Below are 19,713 nucleotides of genomic sequence, written 5' to 3' on the forward strand. Positions count from 1 at the left end.
TTGCTTACTAACAACCAGCTCGTTCCATCTCCAATAATCTTGATTATATTCAGAGGAAGAGAAAAAACGGTCTCAGCTGGAGGAGCCGTTGAGATCAGATCTCATGATCATCTCTGCAAAGATAGCTCAGCATCACCTTGAAAAGCACAGGCTTGGAGCCACGCTGGTTGGCTTGGAATCCTGGCCTTGCAACCTGCAATCTCTGTGATCCTGGGCAAATTATTCAACTTCTCAGAACCCAGGTCTCCCCACCTTAACATATACACACTACTATATACAAAAAAGATAATCAACAGGGACCTACCGTATAGCACAGGGAACTCCGAAATGTGATAACAATAGCTTTGTCACAGGTTTATCATGGAGATTAAAGGCTACAGCGCGCTTAAAGAACTTAGAAAGGCACTTGTAAAGTAGTAAACATGATAAAATTGTAAGTTGGATAATTTTATAAATAGCATACACAACAGAATTTCAAGGACACACTATCTGTTTAGAGATGCAGAAAAGAATCTTTTCTGCTAATTCAAAGTGAAATACAAAGACAGACTGGGCTGGCCAAAAAGTTCATTCGGGATTTTATAAGCTCTTACCTTTGCTAATTCTTTTACTTAGAAAGTGATCAGCAGTATTCTATCTCCCAAGTCGAGATGCTGATCTATGAAACTGCAAAAATTATTTAATTTAATGGCCAATATAGTTAAGTTACACAAATAGTAACATAAATGCCTAGTGAATGACTACTTTGAGAGAGCACACTCAGACCAGTTTGTAAAATGAATAAAATTATTCATTCGAGGATAATGGAGACCCTCCAAGTGGAAATCTCTAAGATGAATGGAAGGCCCAGTGCCAGGGGTCAGAAGTCCATGGTGCCCTAAACAACCATTTAATTATCAGAGGGACTTTCTCTGGTTCCCTGTGCTCCCCAAGATTATGGTCTTACTATCTGCAAAGTAGGAAATAAACAACTTGGGCTCAGGAGCCTCTCAGCACTTCCAGCTTCAGGATTGGACTGGAACACACGAATCACCCTTAACAATTACACCTGTACTTTATTCTTATTTTATCAATATAAAGTTATAGGTACCTACTGCCCAGGTGGACATGGAGAGTTTCAGGTGCAGAAAACAGGGATGGAGAGAGGGGACCCTTCTGTGAAGGGTGGGGCAAGGCTCTCCCCGACGTGGCCCTTGGTACAGAGTTGGAGGAGCAGCCAGGTGCCCTGAGCACAGAACATTCTGGAACACTAGAAGTCCGCTGGCCGAGCTGACTTTGTCACACCCGTCAGAGCAGAGAGGAAACCGCACAATTACAGGAGACTGGACCAGGTTCTCAACTGAGGGAGGCGAGTCGTTTATCTCAGGTTGCTTTGGAGCCTCACCCACGGCCTGAGCTGATCTCTGCATGCAACCAAGCAGAGTGAGGCCAGCACAGCCCTGGGAAACCGGGGTCGCGGGGGAGAGGCCCCCCAGGTGTCCCCCTTGTAACAGGAAGATGCCAGGAAGTAAAATGTAGGGGATGAAATGCAACTATGCACTGTGAAAACCAGTAACTTTCCAGCCCTATAAAACACAGAGGATGCAGAGGATGAAGGAATAGAGCATCACAGTTGCTAATTTCTAATACGCCCCTATTTCTGCCTTCCGGGGGCTGGATACAGCCCCAATTACTTACTGCCCTGGTTCCGTTGATGAAATCAGTAAATTTAATTTGTATTAAGAATAAACGTTTCACTACCAAATGTAACACAGATAGCTAGTGGGAAGCAGCTGCATCGCACAGGGAGATGAGCTCAGTGCTTTGCGATGACCTAGAGGGGTGGGATAGGGAGGGTGGGAGGGAGACGATATGGGGATATATGTATACGTATATCTGACTCACTTTGTTGTAAAACAAAAACTAACACAGCATTATGAAGCAATTATACTCCAATAAAGATGTATTAAAAAAAAAAGAATAAACGTTTCTCCTCCATAGACTCAATGTTAACTCTTTTAACATTGATTGTTTGCTCACAACAGGAAACATGATCTCTCAGATGGCTTTGAATTTTGAAGAATTCTATGATGTTTCCTTACTCTTTTAAACACATTGAGGTTAATTTGTAGCTTAGAATATAAGGTGTTTTTTGTTTTTGTTGTTTCTGGTAACATTTACAACACTCTGGGACATTTGAATGTGGTCTAGAGGAAAGTTAATACTGTATTTTGATCCCACGTGTGCTTATCTTTGAGATTTTTTTTTTAATAACAGAATAGACAAGTTGGATTTAATTGATGTTTACAGCATACTACATCCAAAAAAAAAAAAAGGCAGAATACACATCCTTTTCAAGTTCTCAGGAAATGTTCTCTGGGATTAATCACACAGTAGGTTACAAAACAAGCCTCAGCAAATTTCATAGGAAACATATCAAACATCTTTTCCAACCACAATGGTGTGAAACTAGAAACCAACTACAGAAAGAAAAACGTGAAAAGAAGAAACACATGGAGACTAAACAACATGCTACTAAAAAGAAGGGTCAGCAATGAAATCAAAGAGAAAAATCCGTAAATAACTGGAGACAAATGTGAATGAAAACACAACTTTATAAAATCATATCTTAAAGATTTAAAAATGACTTTTAGAGAATATTTAGACTCCTCCATCCACAGCAATGAGAGGAAATACCAGGATGCAACCCCTTTTAAATGGCAAATCTAAGCATTAAGTAGCTTTCAGGAAGTATGCTGTCACCAGTGTAAATTAAGGAACCACAATACAGTCCTCACAGATAAACAAATTCACTGTTACTTAATAGTAAAATAAGAAGGCATTATTTTTTTCCCCCAAATAACAGTCTCAAGAGATCTGCTGACACTGCTCCAGGTGGCTTTACATTTTTACTTTCTCAGTGTGCGGCCACGTGGTGACCATGTTACAAGGTTCCTGCTAATTAGACACTAAATAGTTCATATTGCAAGTGGCTGATAGCAACGTGTGTGGCTCTCTTTCCTTCCATTTTATCTCCTCTGAAGCCAAAGATTAAAAAAAGAAAAAAAAAAGGGCTTCCCTGGTGGCGCAGTGGTTGAGAGTCCGCCTGCCGATGCAGGGTACACGGGTTCGTGACCCGGTCCGGGAAGATCCCACATGCTGCGGAGTGGCTGGGCCCATGAGCCACGGCCGCTGAGCCTGCGCGTCCGGAGCCTGTGCTCCGCAACGGGAGAGGCCACAACAGTGAGAGGCCCGCGTACCGCAAAAATAAAAAAAATAAAGAACATAAAACAGGGTAAACATCTTCCTAGCCATATAACTGATATGAGATTGCTGGCAGTATGCACAATGTTTAATAAAAAATAGTTAAGTTATAGGATATATACCACATTAGTCCTAAAATATTTAAATTGCATGTAATTCTTTTAAAGGTGATCCTGGCAGTATGGGACTCTTTTCATTTATGTGAAACTTGACTCTGATGACCCAGAAAAAAGGCAGCCAAATTTTTAGAGGCCACTCTTGCCCTAGACTTCCTTCAGTGCCCGATCAGGCCTCTTATCGCTCTCTGAGGGTATTGACGTGAAAATGTATTGACATGAAAGGGAGTAGACACTGAGCTATCGCCATTCAGGCTGCATCACAGCCAGTGATACGCAGGCCATCAGCATATTACTTTAGATCTATTTTTGCAAACACAAGTTTTGAAATAAAGTACAAGGGCCTTTATCTTGGAGAAGGGTCTTGACACTCATCATTATTGATGTCATGACAGTTTATTTGTACAGAGTTTATTTGAGGCTGTTTTTAATAATTCAGGTAGAATTAGGTGAGAACTTTGAATCAATTGTCTTTACAGTTCACTGTAAATTTAAGATTCTATGGGTAGCATCTCTGTTGTTCATCCAACAGAGGAAAGAAAACCTTCTTAAAACAGTTGTTTTTTTACCTTTTCGCTGATTATCAGCAATTAAAACTATAATTAGTCAATGGCTTTTAAATAATGTCTGAAAAGGAAAAAACACACACTTCCATTAGGAAGGAAGATGAAGGGACTCCAAGAGTGGGGAGGGTGGGAGAGGGAGACTGGGAACACTTGAAATTTCCACGTACGTGTTATTAGATCTGATGGAAGTCGGCGTCCCTGTGTATTTGATGATATATTTGACAAACCACAGGGAGTAACGAAGTCACAGCTGTTGTGCTGCTGCTGCCTAGTTCACCCTGTGTGACGTGGGTACTGGGCTGGGATGTGAACAGTAATAACCTTTGGTTGGGCAAGGGCACTGGCGTGCCACGTTCTGTTTGTGTTAATTACCTATTACAGGAAATTGATGAAATTAATATTTCAGTTAACTGAAACAATCCTTTGTAACCCAGATTTGCAAGTCACCCCTCTGAAATCGGGGACAGATGCACACACACGTGCCATGCCCTTGCAGACACACATGTGCTGACATCCTGGTACCCACAGGGATGTGAGTCCTCATGTGCCCACCTGCACAGAACGTCTGAGCACATTTTTACCTCCAGAAGTAATTTTGAGTGACTCAAGGTGAAGCCTAGCGCCAACTGTATTTGTTAATAGTAATAATAACAATAACAATAATAACAGCAACAACGATAAACTCCATGGGCTTCCAACTTCAGCTAAGTCATTAAAAGAACAAAGGAAATACCTAGGGCTAGCAAAATGTGTTTCTGGGATTTACAAAAATAAAAAAATCACAATATTTCTGCTAGGAAGAGTTGTTGACTTTATACTTTTATATTAAAGCTGCATTAACATTGCAGTCATCACTGACCTTCCTTCAAGTATGTTGGTATCATACATGACGGTGTGTTCACTGAACAGGCTTTGAGAAATGGCAGTGCCCACCTGCCCATGGGTAAATTCACATTCATCAGAGCAAACGGTTGCCTTCCCCACACAAAGATCCTTCTACTGATGTCCTTGACCCTTATTTATATTGGGATGCTTTATAATGGAATAAGTAAATGTCTAAAAGTAAGATTTCTTTGCATCCTAATTAACCCTTTCAACATTGAAGAAACATCCTGATAAATCATGATAATTAAGCTAGCACAAAAAGAAAAATTTAATCATGTTGCCAGATATTAAGGTAGGATCAACGAAAAGAACACAGCTTTTTAAAATATTAAAGTTTAATTGGTACATGATATACAGCCTTGAATCAGCTCTAAACTCTTGAAGTCTTACAAGTTCAAGAAACACTTGCATTTTTTTTTTTTCTCTCTCTTTCTGAGTGGAGGTGCAGTACGGTGACTCAGAACAGAGACTCTGGGGCAGTTTGGGCTTTATTCAAATCTGGTCTCTACCACTGCTGGTGATTTGGCCTTGGGGCAAGTTAACTTCCCTGAGTCTCAGTTCCTCCACCTACAAAGATGCAGCTACTTTGTGGAATGGTTGTGACCCTTGATGACTTAACACGCATTAACGTTAATTAGAGACTGATACCAGTAGAACACTGTATAACGGAGATGAGTAAGAGCGTTCGAAATACAAATGAAACACTAAAATTTTACCTAGAGATACAAGCTTTTTCTAACTGAACTGGACTCAGAGATGATCTACTTCCATGTTTACACTGTCACAGAACAGGAGCCCCAAGAAGTTTTACAAAATGACAGTAGTTAATGGCTTAACCAGACTGGAAGCTTTGGCTTCATAACCAGCGAGAATTCTCATCACAACTTGTTAACAAACACTTACAGGACAACCACCAAAACCCAGTAAATGCAGCTAGCTAACCATACAAGGTATCAATAAAAATAGAAGCACCGTGCTTAACGTGCTTGCCATCTAATGTGGGGGGAATGGGTCCCCGAAGCATGTGTGTTACCTGAACTACACCCAGCAAATGTGTGAACTCACCCATGAATCACTGTGCCTTGCTTGCTTAAGCCTGTATGTTGAGAGAAACCTACAAGGTAAATTGAAAGAAAATGAAAAGCCATATGGAAAATTCATCAGGTTGATTTCAGATCCGCCTGCCTTCGCAAAACACATGCTCTCCTTCTATCTAAATGTGGAAAGGCCATCTTATTTTAACGGCGCTTCAGTTCACTTTGTTTTTCAGGTTGAATTGAACTCCATGTTCTATCAAATGATTGGGGCTGTGAATCAGCAAAATCAAAACTGTGAGTCTCCAGACCTCAGCAACATCAAAATTGGACAGCGATTCACAGCAGAGCAAAGAAAAGGCACATTAGCACAATTCAACTTCCTTAAACCATCTGCACCGACAGCCGAAGCTCCCAGACACGTGCCCCCGAGGATTCCGGGGGGGTGGGGGGTGGGGGAAGAGCAAGCTTCCTACTGCGTCTAATTCTCTTGCAACAAAAGTATCCAAAATCTCATCTCAAAAAGAGCCAGAGACAATAGCAAAACAAAGCAAAACAAGGAAGTCGGTACATTTTAAAGATGAGATGTCTTTACTCCAGGGCACCACCAGGCACTTTGTAAAAGAGTACAACAAGCAACTTTAAAAATGACATGTCAAACAGCAAAGACAGCTGAATGTAATCAAAATAGGGTTAGTTAATATTATACATGATCAGGATGGCTGTCCAGATGATAACTTGAATGCATGGCTTCATAATATACACAATGAAACGGACCCAGCAAGTTGCAGAAGGAGCTCTAATCAGCAGTCCTGGGATGTCTGTTATAGGTCTTTCTCTTGCCCTCTGCCCCAAGTTGTCCCCGGGATGTCAGGCGGCCACCCTGTGAATCCCACCCCCACCACGTGACTCTGGGTGAACATGAATGTTAGCAACAGTGGAATCGAGCTCTAAATAAAACGAAAGTGATTTCAGACACACCCGCTGACCTCAGAGCAAAGGGGATTTTAGGATGCATCACCCAGCTAGTGGGTTTGCACTGTGGGTCAGCAGCGGGTTTGCACTGTGACAGTATAAGGCAGGAATATTTGCTTGGGGGTTGAATTGAGACATGAAATCTGCAGACCTGGATGTTACCAAAGCGTCCCAGCATATTGGTCACCAATGCATCAGTGCAACGAACTGAATACATATACCACGCCCCCAAAATTCCTATGGTGAAATCCTAAACCCCTGTGTGATGGTATTAGGATGGCATTGGGAGGTGATAAGGTCAGGAGGGTAGAGCCCCCATAAAATAGATTAGTGGTCTTATAAAAGAGACCCCAGAGAGCTCCCTTCCTTCTTTCTGCCACGTGAGGACACAAGTCTGCAGTCTGTGACCCACAAGTGGGCTCTCACCAGAACCCAACCATGCTGATCTCAGAATTTCAGCCTCCAGAACTGGGAGGAATACATTTCTGCTGTTTATAAACTACTCACTCTGGTACCTTTTATAGCAGCTTGATTTGACGAACACGGTCAGGCATAAAGGATCATATATTTTACTGCCTTTGAATGGTTCCCACCATGAGTTTGCAGGGGACTTCCATCTGCTTCCAGGCTCAAACTCACACGACTCAAAATGTGTGCTGCTACTTTAAATGTGTTCAGGATCAAACTGAATGCTCAGGTGTCCAGCTGTGTGGCCTACGTCTGTTTACATATATCTACCATATCCCCAGGGGTGGAAGGATGGGCGTGAAGGAAAGACCTGTGGCTGGCGTCTTGCTGGTACCCCTAAGAGCACTGGCTGAAGAGGTCCGAGTCCCACGAGGCCCTGGGAGAAAGGAAGAGGTAAGGAGACAGGGTTCTCACACACAAGAGCATCAGTGACGAGGGAATGAGGAGCCATAGGGCCCTGGGAGGGACCAGTCAATGTGATGCCACGAGAGGACCAACGTTCAGATGTTTACCACGCAGAGACCCACAGCCTTTCTGGATGAGGAAGGGGGAAACCACCACCAACACATAGGGGGCTACAACCGCACCCCCAAAGATGTAGGTGACCCAACGCAGTGGAGGTAAGTTTGCTTCTGGTAGAGGCAGCGGGTAACAGGGTGACTCTTTCCTCTCCCACCTCTTCTATCTCTTCCCCACCCCTCAGTGGTGGGACAGTGAAGGTGGGAGACAGGTGAGCAGCTTCCCAGGGTTCCAGACACCCAGCCCAGCTGGTATGGGGGGTGGCAAGAAGAGGTGCCGGTCTCGAATAAAATCAACACCCCAAGGGAACAGAACCAAACCTACCCAGAGTGACAGCTTTCAATAAGTAAACGTGACTAACCAGTTAGGGAACTGCATCGGGGTGATGGTAAAGGATGCTACAGCAGGGAAAGGGGACTTGGGCAGGGCGCAGCGTAACCGCATTTGGACGGTATGAAGTCACTGAGATGCCTCAGTCAAACTGGTCACACACACAGGCAAGAGACCAGAAAAAACACAATGTTTGATCCCAGGAGATGGGAAGGCAGGTAAATTTTAATTTCTTCTTTTCAAATGAAATGTCCTACAATTACTGTATCTTCTTTTCCTTCTATGATTGTGCTTTTTAAGCTATTATAAAAATTACAGCTGCTTAAACACAGAAAAAAAATGCTATAATTTTACTGCTATTCTAAATGTTACCATGGACCAACACAACGGTCCATTTTACACGATGATGATAAAAATTGCCAAACAACTAAAATATGGTCCTATCAAGCTTATATATTTCAACATCTCACATTAGTAACTGAATTTCATCCAATAATCAGCACTGCTGCCTCTAATACTGAAGTAAAGAGTGAGTGTAGAAATTATAATTAAGGGATAATTAAAATTTCCACAAAGTTACTCCATAGGATGGCTATAGAAGCTTGGGAGGAACCACAGACCTAATTCCACACGTTGGCATTACTCATGATGATTGGTCCTGAAGTGATGGACACACCCAACACCCTGAAAATATCTAACAATAAATGGAGACACAGCCTTCACTGGAATGATGCCTTGTCTCTCCCCTATTGGACAGCAATTATCATGTTGATAGTGCCAGGAAGCATCTAACAACACATTTTTATTATACTTTTAATGGCACTGAATACAAAGCAGGACATTTTCTTTCCTCTTTGGCATTAATTTGCTTTCCCTCCTCCATCCCCCGTAGGAGGGGGGTGGTGGGGAGTCATGAGTTTAAGAGTTAGGGGGTCAGATTCACACTGTGGATAAACCATGTCTGTGGTTAAGCAAAATATGAATTTGTGGAATAAGAAAAGCATAACTTTTTTCCTATATTGATAAACGAATCAGGAAGCCACGGAAGGGCTTTCTCAGCTGCTTTGATTTTAACGTAACGAGTCTTAAGCGTATGGCGCCACAGGGACATCTCCATTATCAATTGCACCTGCCTTTTCCAGATGGGGCTGCTGGGTCCCCAAAGAGTCTATGAATTCTACTGGCCTTCAGCATAATTGGTTTTCTTTGCCGTCTATATTTTTGTGTGCATTCAAAGATATTATTCTGAGAAATAGTTCATAGAGTTTACTAGGATGGCTGAGTTCACAGAACAACATAGTTAGAAATAGTACTTCTGAACAGACATCCACAACAATATCACTTGTTTCCCCTCCTTTTATTTTAATTACAACTCTTTTCACCTTGCTTCTATTCAGATTTTGTGAATTTGTGTGTGTATAACTGCTCTGTACAGCGCTCTTGTGTGTTTCCTCTTATAATCCTTTTCCAACTGAGCAAAGTTGACTTTCAATCTCCATTCTAGAGTAAACTCTGTTCCACCAAATCATGGGACATCTTGGGGGTGGCAGGGTGTGGGGACAGCTCACGTTTAGAAGCAACACACCCAGCTCTTACACACAACTTTGTAATAAGAACTTGGGAAAGATACTTGACCTCCTGAGCCGCAGTTCTCATCTGTAAATTCCTCACATATTTGCGTGAGATTGCACACAGAAAGCACCTAGCACACCACTTGACGTGAACCTACGCCCAGGTATGTTAAGGAAAAAAAAATGTACCAGTGTCAAAATTTCACTTGAGGTTATATTTAACCTAATGTGTGAAAATGCTAAATTCACACATTTTCTGCATTAGTCATTGGCATGTGAACAGTTTAAGGGATGATTTTTATTAGTTCGAGATCTGTATCAGAAATTTACTTCCAAAATGTGGGGATGCTGTAATACAGATGGGTAGCATTTCAGAGTGACAAGGAAAATGGAGATGGTGTTGGTTTTAGTGGACAAATAAGTTCTACAATTCTATTGCACCTCAGCTTCCTGAAAGATAGCAAATTAAAAAGGTAAATAGAAATAGTTTAAAAGGGTCAATTGTCATTCAAATATCAGCGACATCAGTATTGTATCTTCACGACTACACCACAAGCTACTGGAGGGGAGACAAACCAATTCACCCTGGATTCATCCACAAAGCCTTGCACTGTGCTTGGAATACATCAAGAATTCAATCCATGTTCAATGCATGAAGCAAGACAGGGACGTTCAGGATGAATGTCGTTAATCCAGTGTTATTTCTTAGGGATCAGATCCTTTGAGCCTCTTAAAATATTTTCAAATTATTCAAGACTCAAGTACCGCACTCCATGTGGATGGAAAATCGGATGATTGTTTTTTGTAGATTTGCACTAGAGAACAAAAAGGAATTTCTCTTTACAATGGCTTACTGTGAAAAAAAAAAAAAAAGTAATATGTACTACAATGGCTTACTGTGAGAAAAATGTGGGTACTCAGTACCGGATAAAACAAACTTTATGACCAAGAAACGGCTACTATGATTCTCAACCAATACAGGAAAAAAAGAAGCTGAATGAAAAACGGTGACAATGAAATTTTCAAGGGCTCTGGATGTCTTGAAAATTGTCTTGACTTGTGGTTGCCAAGCAGGGGTGGGTGGGAGGGATGGGTTGGGAGTTTGGGAGTAGCAGATGCAAACTATTATATACTGAATGGAATAACAACAAGGTCCTACTGTATAGCACACGGAACTATATTCAATATCATGTAATAAACTGCAATGGAAAAGAATATGAAAAAGAATATATATATGTATAACTGAATCACTTTGCTGTACAGCAGAAATTAACACAATACTATAAATCAACTAGACAAAAAAAAAAAGAAAACTATCTTGAATTGTCATGAAATCCTGAACAATAATTAAGTCTGTGTACCCACATATCATCATCATTATAATTTTTCTGGTAATAATTTATCAGAAGTTATAAATTTCAGTGAGTTTTCCTTCCTTTACTGTCATCTGAAATGGCAAATGTTGCTCTTTAATTACCTGAACAAAATGGAATTTAACACCACACTCATTATGACAAAAGTCTGGCTAGAATTCCAGAACAATTCCTTCACTCAATCCATTCATAATATTGATAATTCCCTTCTGATCACACTGTGTCAAACTTTGGTTTGCTTTGGTTATAGTAACATGCAAGAAAAACACTAAATTTTAAAAACACACACCATTAAAAATCACAGGAAAATCAATGCAAACTGGAATCAAAGGGAAACCCCAATATATCCAGAGAAAACTCTAACTTGAAAAGATACGTGCACCCCAATGTCCACAGCAGTAAGCACTTTTCACAATAGCCAAGACATGAAAGCAATCTAAGTGTCCATCAACAGATGAATAGATAAAGAAGATGTGGTATATATATATACAATGCAATATTACTCAGCCGTAAAATATAATGAAATAATGCCATTTGCAGCAATATGGATGGACTTAGAGATTTATCATACTAAGTGAAGTCAAACAGAGAAAGACAAATATCATATGATATCACTTATATGTGTAATCTAAAATATGACACAGGGCTTCCCTGGTGGCGCAGTGGTTGAGTCCGCCTGCCGATGCAGGGGACACGGGTTCGTGCCCCGGTCCGGGAAGATCCCACATACCGCGGAGCGGCTGGGCCTGTGAGCCATGGCTGCTGAGCCTGTGCGTCTGGAGCCTGTGCTCCGCAACGGGAGAGGCCACAACAGTGAGAGGCCCGTGTACCGCAAAATAAATAAATAAATAAATAAATAAAATATGACACAAATGAACTTATTTACCAAACAGAAACAGAACCACAGACATCGAAAACAAACTTATGGTTCCCAAAGGGGAAAGGGTGGGGGAGGGATAAATTAGGAAGTTGGAATTAACAGATACACACTACTACCTATAAAATAGATAAACACATGGTTCTACTGTATAGCTCAGAGAACTATATCCAATATCCTGTAATGAACGATAATGGAGAACAATATAAAAATTGTATATATTAATACATATTTTATATAATTATATATATATAAAACTGAATCACTTTGCTGTACACCTGAAGCTAACACGACACTGTAAATTAACTATACTTCAATTAAAAAAAGGTTAAAAAAAGTGAAGCTTGATTAAAGGTACTTGGATTCATGTCTTTTCTAATTCCCATACTTAAATTTTGGGAAATTATTTTATTTTTTATCCATAGTGCTTTCTTTTTACACGTTTATGCTCAGTGCCTCAGACTTTGTAACATCCTGCAATCAGCGATAGAATAATTCAAATCCCAACCATCAGCTTCTATCTAGTTGACCTTGGACCAGTGCCTAACCTCTCCGAGCATAAGTGACTTCACATATAATCATCTTTTACAATTCAGATTACTAACCCAGGGACTAAGGAAAGTTACACGTGCAGAATGTGTGATCCAGTACCTGGCGCAAAAGAAATACTGGCCGGCGTTCTTTTTTTTTTTTCCTGCAAGTTAAACAAACAAACAAAATGTGGAATACCGTAAGTAACAACTGTAGAATAAATTAAGGTACAAAATACCAATGAGCCCTTGATCATACTTTTCATTTCCATAATTTTCTCAAATTTTACCAAAATATACATCAAAAACTGAAGGGCAAAGAAAAAAATTAAACATTAGTGAAGGCACCAAAAATTCAAAATCTCTCCAGGGTGGTTTACGTACCCAGACTCCACTGTGACCAGCAGTTGAGTCTTGAGTGCTTCCTGCCAAAAGCCTCCCAGTTGGACCTAATCGTCAGAGATGATCGTAACACATGTAAATCGTGGGGAGAATGTTACATCTATTTGCCCTGCTTGGTAGCATTAATTTAAGCCAACCATAAAAAACTTGGGACCCAGAAAACAATTTATATCTAAGTGATGGTACTCTGGAAGAGTAGTAATGAGGACATTTCAATGTCCAGCCCTGTTGGAAAACTCTTAATGCTTGCATCTCAATTTAAGTGTAAAGTTTTTTGTTTTCTCTCCAGAGAAAAACATTTCGATCAGACATTGCTAGGGCTGGTCGGTTGACCAGCTGTCTTAGTCGGCAGTATTACTTCTGTAATGACACAACAAAACGAGATGGGACTGTTCCATGAATGATGTCTTTTCTTCACAGTATAGTTAGGTTTTTATTCATTTTCCTGAATGTGCTTTAGAAAATGAAGCATCTGCCTGTTTGCTTTTCAAGAGCTCAATGACAATATGGCATTTTAATGCCTTGCTCCATCTTTTTTTTTCTTCTTTATGCATTTCATTGTTAAGTTCTGTCAGTAGGAGAATGGAGAGGTTATGGAAATAAATAAAACGGTTTATGGAGTGGGTTATAGTTAGGTCTTCAAAAGCAAATCTGTACTTTCTTACTTAAATATGAAACTAATTTTTGTCCACATATAGTCTGCAACAAATCATTGGTGGAGTCATTTCAAAATGTTTTTTTGTCACCTCCCTCCTATCACGATGAGAATCATAAACATGCTATTGAATAAAAGACATGGTACCCACCCTCACTGGGCTGACAGTGGGGGAGGGAGAGCAGATAGATGCTCGGACATGTATTTAATTCATAATGGTAGTAAGAGTTAAGAAGAAAAAAAGATGATTATCAAACAGTACGAAAGTGAGAACTGAAATACCAGGAAGTACCTATAAAGAAGGGACATTTAAGCTTGAAACAGAAAACACAGGTAGGCAAAGAATGAAGAAACCGTTCTGAGGAAAAGGAACAACCCATGTGAACGGGGAGAGGCAGGAGAGAGTTGGGTGTTGCACATCTGTCATTGGCAGGATGCAGCATGATACCCTCCACCACAGCCGTCCACATCCTTATCTCCAGAACCTATGAATATGTTCATCTCCTCGGCCAAAGGGTCTTTGCAGATGTAGGAGTCAAGGATGCTGAGCTGGGGGAATGAAACTGTCTTGAATCCTCTGAGTTTTGCCAAATGGTATCACTTGGGTCCTTTCTGGCCATGGTCAGAGGGAGATATCATTAGGAACAACAAAAAGAAAGGTCAGAAAGATGAAATGCTGCTGGCTTTGAAGATGGAGAAAGGCGGAGGCGGCGTGGTGAGCCAAGGAATGCAGACAGCCTCTAAAACCTGGAAAGGCCAAGGGAACAGATTTGCCATTGTTCCTTCAGAAAATAATTCAGACCTGCAGCACCTTGGTGGTAGCTTGGTGATAATCTGGTCAGTCTCCTACAAAACTGTAAGATAAATACTTTTTGCATGTGATTTTTAAGCCACTAATTTTGTGGTAATCTGTTGTAAGAGCAATAGAAAACTAATACACTCTTACTCTTTCATGAAGAAAACAGTCTCAATGGGCAAAAGGAAGAATAGTCCATCTTCTGTGACTCAAAGTGTCCTCTGTTATTAAACAATGGGTTCTGAACATGGAAATAAGGGTGGCGGGAAGCAGAGGTCTTAGAATGAAATAGGAGCTGTACTATTCATATTTCAGTTTCATCTTTGGTCATTTGTAAAGTAGGTCTGGGATAGATCGATACGCAGAACACACACAGATATATGCGACTGTAAAATGAATTTTCAAAGTATCTGTTAATACTTGGCACCTAATTAAAATTCACTGACTGGGAATTTTATGTGTGGTATACCTGACAACCCTAATTTCAAAACAGTCTTTGAGAACACCACCATCCTCTCATACCTGATATCAATTTATGTGGTGGTAAGAAGAAAACTTAGTTTTCAGGTTTTTGTTTTTGTTTCTGCTTTCCAAGAAACAGAATTTTTCTCCCCAGTTCCAAGTTAGTGAACTGATAGAACATTATTTGATAATCTCTTTAAAAATTAGGAAAGACAGAAATATATCCCACAATCCAACTCTAAAACCGCTTTCCCCTCAGGAATATCTGAGTTTGTCAATAGTTTTTAGATTGTCAGACAAACCATATTTGATTTTCCAAAATATGTTACCCTATCTTTTAGAATGTAGTAGGAATTTTTATACCTCTTATATTCCATAACTACAGGAAGATTCAATCTAACTAGTTAAAACATTTGCTAAATATGTGTGTGGGGAGAAGGTATGTAACAAAAAAAACTAAACTATTTTATAAAAATTCCTTTCTTGTTTATTATAACAAGAGTGATTTATCTCTGATTTTTTTCATGACAATATTATACAGTCTACTAAATATTCAGAGATACTTTTAAAAAAACATGATTTGACATATACACTTTCATTTCAACTCAACTATGAAGTTGTTCTTCCATAGAATATTTGGTGAAGAAATTCCTGATTTAAATCATCTCATTTCACATTTCTCTTTGGCTAAATCCTAGGGAAAAAAATTCATAATACCTAATATTTTTCCTGTTCGTATTTTAAAAAAAATAACCCTTTAAAAGTATTCTGTGTATTCTTATTTACTGAAACATTTTAGACTAAGGGCTAAGGGATTAAGATAAATTCCATTAGGCATGTGCTTCATCCTCTTGTAATGCCACCAAACATTAACTGCTTATTATATGCCAGATTATTCGCTTATAAAAAATGCAACTGAGCTCTCCAAGAACCCAACTGAGATAATTATTTTTACCCCATTTTATGGATGAAGAAACTGGCACTGAGAGTTTAAAGAACTTAACAAGTTACTTAACAAGTAACTTAAGTCAGTTAAGAACTTAACAAGTCAATGGGGAGATGATCTAAACAGGAATGAAGTCCATCTGAAAGCTACGCTCGGTACCAGGGCACGTCACTAATGGCTGCTGTGACGCGTTTACAAAGTTCCTCTCACCAAATAGCATATACTTAGGTCAGCTCAATTCACTGGTCACTGTGATATGAACAGATATTCAGGCCATGGATAAATAAATGCCTGTGCTAGATATCTTATTTAGGTATAAATTGAAACTTCTTTATTGATAGCATACGATGACAAATAAAACTACAAAGGCAGCAAATGAACTTCCTTTAATATTACCAGCTCTCCAGAAAAGTCCTGAATCTTCCTGTAGGCTAGATTTTTCTGATTCTTCAGTTACTTATTGCTTTCTTTCTCCTAAGTCTCCATTCTCATGACCAGTCTACCTATGGCATTTTCATTCTCTGTTCTTCAAAGAATATACAGTTCTCCCCACCTCAGCCATAAATCGTTTCTGGATCAGTGCCCATTCTCTCCAATGTGAAGGTCAGGAAGGTGAGTGAGTAGGAGAAATAATTCAGGGATAAAGAGAGGGATGGTACCAGCCACTTTTCCCCTGCCGTTATTTGTACTGCATGTAAATATATTCAGAAAAACTAGGATTTCAAAATATTTTCAAGGAAAAAAGTAAGTGAGGATTGGGTACTTGTAAGTTGTCCCAATTCTTATGAGTTTGGATTGATATCTTATGTGATTCCAGAAGCAAATTATGGGATTACAAAATTATTTCCCCAAATTTCAAAAACTAAATCTTGTAATTTAGATTAAAAGAAATGGTTCTCTTCTCTGAAAAGATACAAGGAATAAGATTTTATATCAATATGGGCCAAATCATAAATTGATTAAATTAGCACCCTTTAAAAATGCTTTGGTGGATATTATCATATATACATTTTTTCAAACATGTATAAATATATTTCAGTTTTTTCACATTTGGAAGAGGCATATTATTATTTTCTAATTTTGTAAATTATCTTTAAAATTCTACAATTGGTAAAAATAAAATAATTTATATATGGAGTGATAAATATAAGGTTACAAAATGAGGTAGAGATAAAATGAATGTGAAAAATTATATAATGAACAAACCAAACCAGCATTACTATTATTCCCAAAAGACAGAATTAAACTGCACAATATGGTGAATCTAAACCATGGTGACATTAATTTCAGTTCCTGGGATTAGCAATTATCTGACTAGGAGGAAAGTAGATTAACACTTCAGATATTTTTCACACATTCAAGGAAGATTTTTAGAAGTAAATAATATTTCCTCTTCGATCAACACTTTTGGAGTTATTTTAGGAACTGCACTTTATCTACAATTTAAATTAGTTGACTTTGGTTTTTTTTTGGATTCATTTAAAACTGTTGTCTAGGCCTTAATATTTCTTAAGCTGAAATTTGTTAAACACTATTTTCATTATGAACAGCTTAGTTTTTGGTGTATTGCTACATAAATTATTAGGCATTTACATGTTGGTCTTAAATGAAACTTCTTTTTTACAATGAATGTATTAATAATCAAAAATCAGTAGAGATAGTATAACATTTCATAATGTTTCATGATCTTTCTGAATACCAAACCATTAAACTTGATAATGCTAAAAGCTAAAATAATTATGTTGTAACAGATGCAATCTCAGGGCTGGTGATGTTATTTGTAATTTGGTTCACATTTGAGAAGCAAGAGGCCAGCAAGGATCAAGAACCACAATTATGTTTACATTAATTAGTCTAATATTTCCATTCCTAGGGATTTAACTTTAGATGATATTTATTACACCATGAAATATTTAAGCAGAGAAAACTAAAACCTATGTTTCAACAATAGGGAATAGTTAAATATACGACAGTGTATCAGGGCAATTGAGTTTTGTTCATACTTAGAAACACAGAAAGTATTTATTATCTATTTAGTGTAATATCAGAATACAAAAGCCTATGCACATTATGATTTAATTGCAGCAAAACATCTACACATGTGGGAGGAGACTTCTAGGTAACAGAAATGAAAATAGATACAGCAACAAGGCAAAGATACATTTTCTTCCTTTCAAAAGTAAATGCTCTTGTTATAATGACTTTTGTGGTCAAATACGCGAAAGACAGGGAGGAAATGGAGGTGGGGGAAAAAAAGAGGCAAAAAGATAAGAGGGAATTAGGTCTTATTTGAATTCTTTCCAGGATTAACAGAAAAGCAGTCCTCCAAGGAATTAAGTTGCTGGCCCTTATAATTACCTTGTTATTAAAATGCTATTATACTTGTTTCCAGAATGTTCTATGGCTACTGAAAGCTGATAATCGATGCTTCTATTCATTTGCTTCTGCAGTTGATAAATCCAAGATGAACCCTAAGAGCAGATTATACTTTTACGTTCAACATCAGATTGGTATGACTTGTTCTACTTTCTTATACTTACTGAAAAATCATTTTAAGAAAATACATGTACAGTAATAAAACTGAGGCTATAATATGCAGCAGAGTGACATAAAACCAGTTCTGCCAAAGATCATGATGAGTCAAGAAATGACTAAAAGTATTCCAGAATTAAGGGGGGAGGGAAGCATGGAAGATGGAAAAAATATACTCGTAGAAATTTTGCATTATGGAAATCGGAAAAAGAACATCTAGAAATTGTCCTGTTTTGCAATGGTTGACTTCACTAGCCAGGATGGAAAATTATGGTAGCATCAAGTATTCCTTCAAAATGCCTTGGGGGTGTGGGATTCTCATACAGTTTTCGCCCACGTGCCTTGTAGGTGTAAAGGGTGAACATTATGTAACCCAGCAAGCACTACAGAGCAGAAAACTCACTAGTGAAAGCATCTTTATTCATACACTATAAACCATGATGGATCCCAGCCCATTCCCTCCCGTCTCCTTTGACTTCTTGCTTTGTGGATTATTCCAGCTCTCCTCTCTTCAATCTTGCCTTCCAGGGGCTTATAGTACAAACACGTGTTCACATTTTCTGTCTGAAAAATAAAAATCTTCCCTGGAACGCAAGGTTCTCTCTCGACATGGTTTCACCTCCCTAACATGCCTAAGACTTTTGAAAGGATAATTCCCTAAATGACCTAAATAAAAGGGCTGCCAACTGGTCTCCTTCCCTTAATTCCCTCCTCCTTTGCAGTTCATCCCATCTTCAAGGCGTCTTCCCTCAGTCTTGCCCGCAGAGGTACCTTCTAAACAGCAAATATGGCCCCATTCCTTTAACGCTAGGATCCTTCTACGTTCCTTCACAGTTTTAGGAGGAAGTGTAAACTTCACATCAAGCCATTCGAGAAACTGCCCAGTCTGCCCTTGACCTCCATTTCCCATCTCTTTTCTCACCACTTACAGGCTTGCCCCTCTTCTCCAGTTATCGTGAGCTGCTTGAGTTCTTCTCTGCCACCCGCCTGCCTGCACACACATTCTTCCAGTTGTCTTTCTCCTCCCAGATCCCCAGCCTTGCATCTCAACAAGACTCCCACTCCTTCTTTTTTTTTTTTTAATTTTTATTGGAGTATAGTTGATGTACAATGTTGTGTTAGTTTCAGGTATACAGCAAAGTGAATCAGTTATACACACACACACACACACACACACACACACACACATATCTGTCTATTCTTTTTCAGATTCAAAAAGACAAACAACCCAATCAAAAACTGGGTAGATCTAAATAGATATTTCTCCAAAGAAGACATACAGATGACTAAAATAACACATGAAAAGATGCTCAACATCACTAATTATTAGAGAAATGCAAATCAAAACTACAGTGAGGTATCACCTCACACTGGTCAGAATGACCATCATCAAAAAGTCTACAAACAATAAATGCTGGAGAGGGTGTGGAGAA

At 39.1% G+C, this 19,713-nt stretch overlaps 1 protein-coding gene across 1 annotated transcript in view; it reads right to left on the reverse strand.

The window, feature by feature from the left end:
- Nucleotides 1–19,713, reverse strand: part of CSMD1 (CUB and Sushi multiple domains 1) — a 1,400,820-nt gene that overhangs the window by 983,784 nt on the left and 397,323 nt on the right. The gene's annotated exons all lie outside the window — the stretch shown is intronic.

The sequence above is a fragment of the Lagenorhynchus albirostris genome, chromosome 21 (genome assembly GCF_949774975.1).
Source record: "Lagenorhynchus albirostris chromosome 21, mLagAlb1.1, whole genome shotgun sequence".
Taxonomy (NCBI): domain Eukaryota; kingdom Metazoa; phylum Chordata; class Mammalia; order Artiodactyla; family Delphinidae; genus Lagenorhynchus; species Lagenorhynchus albirostris.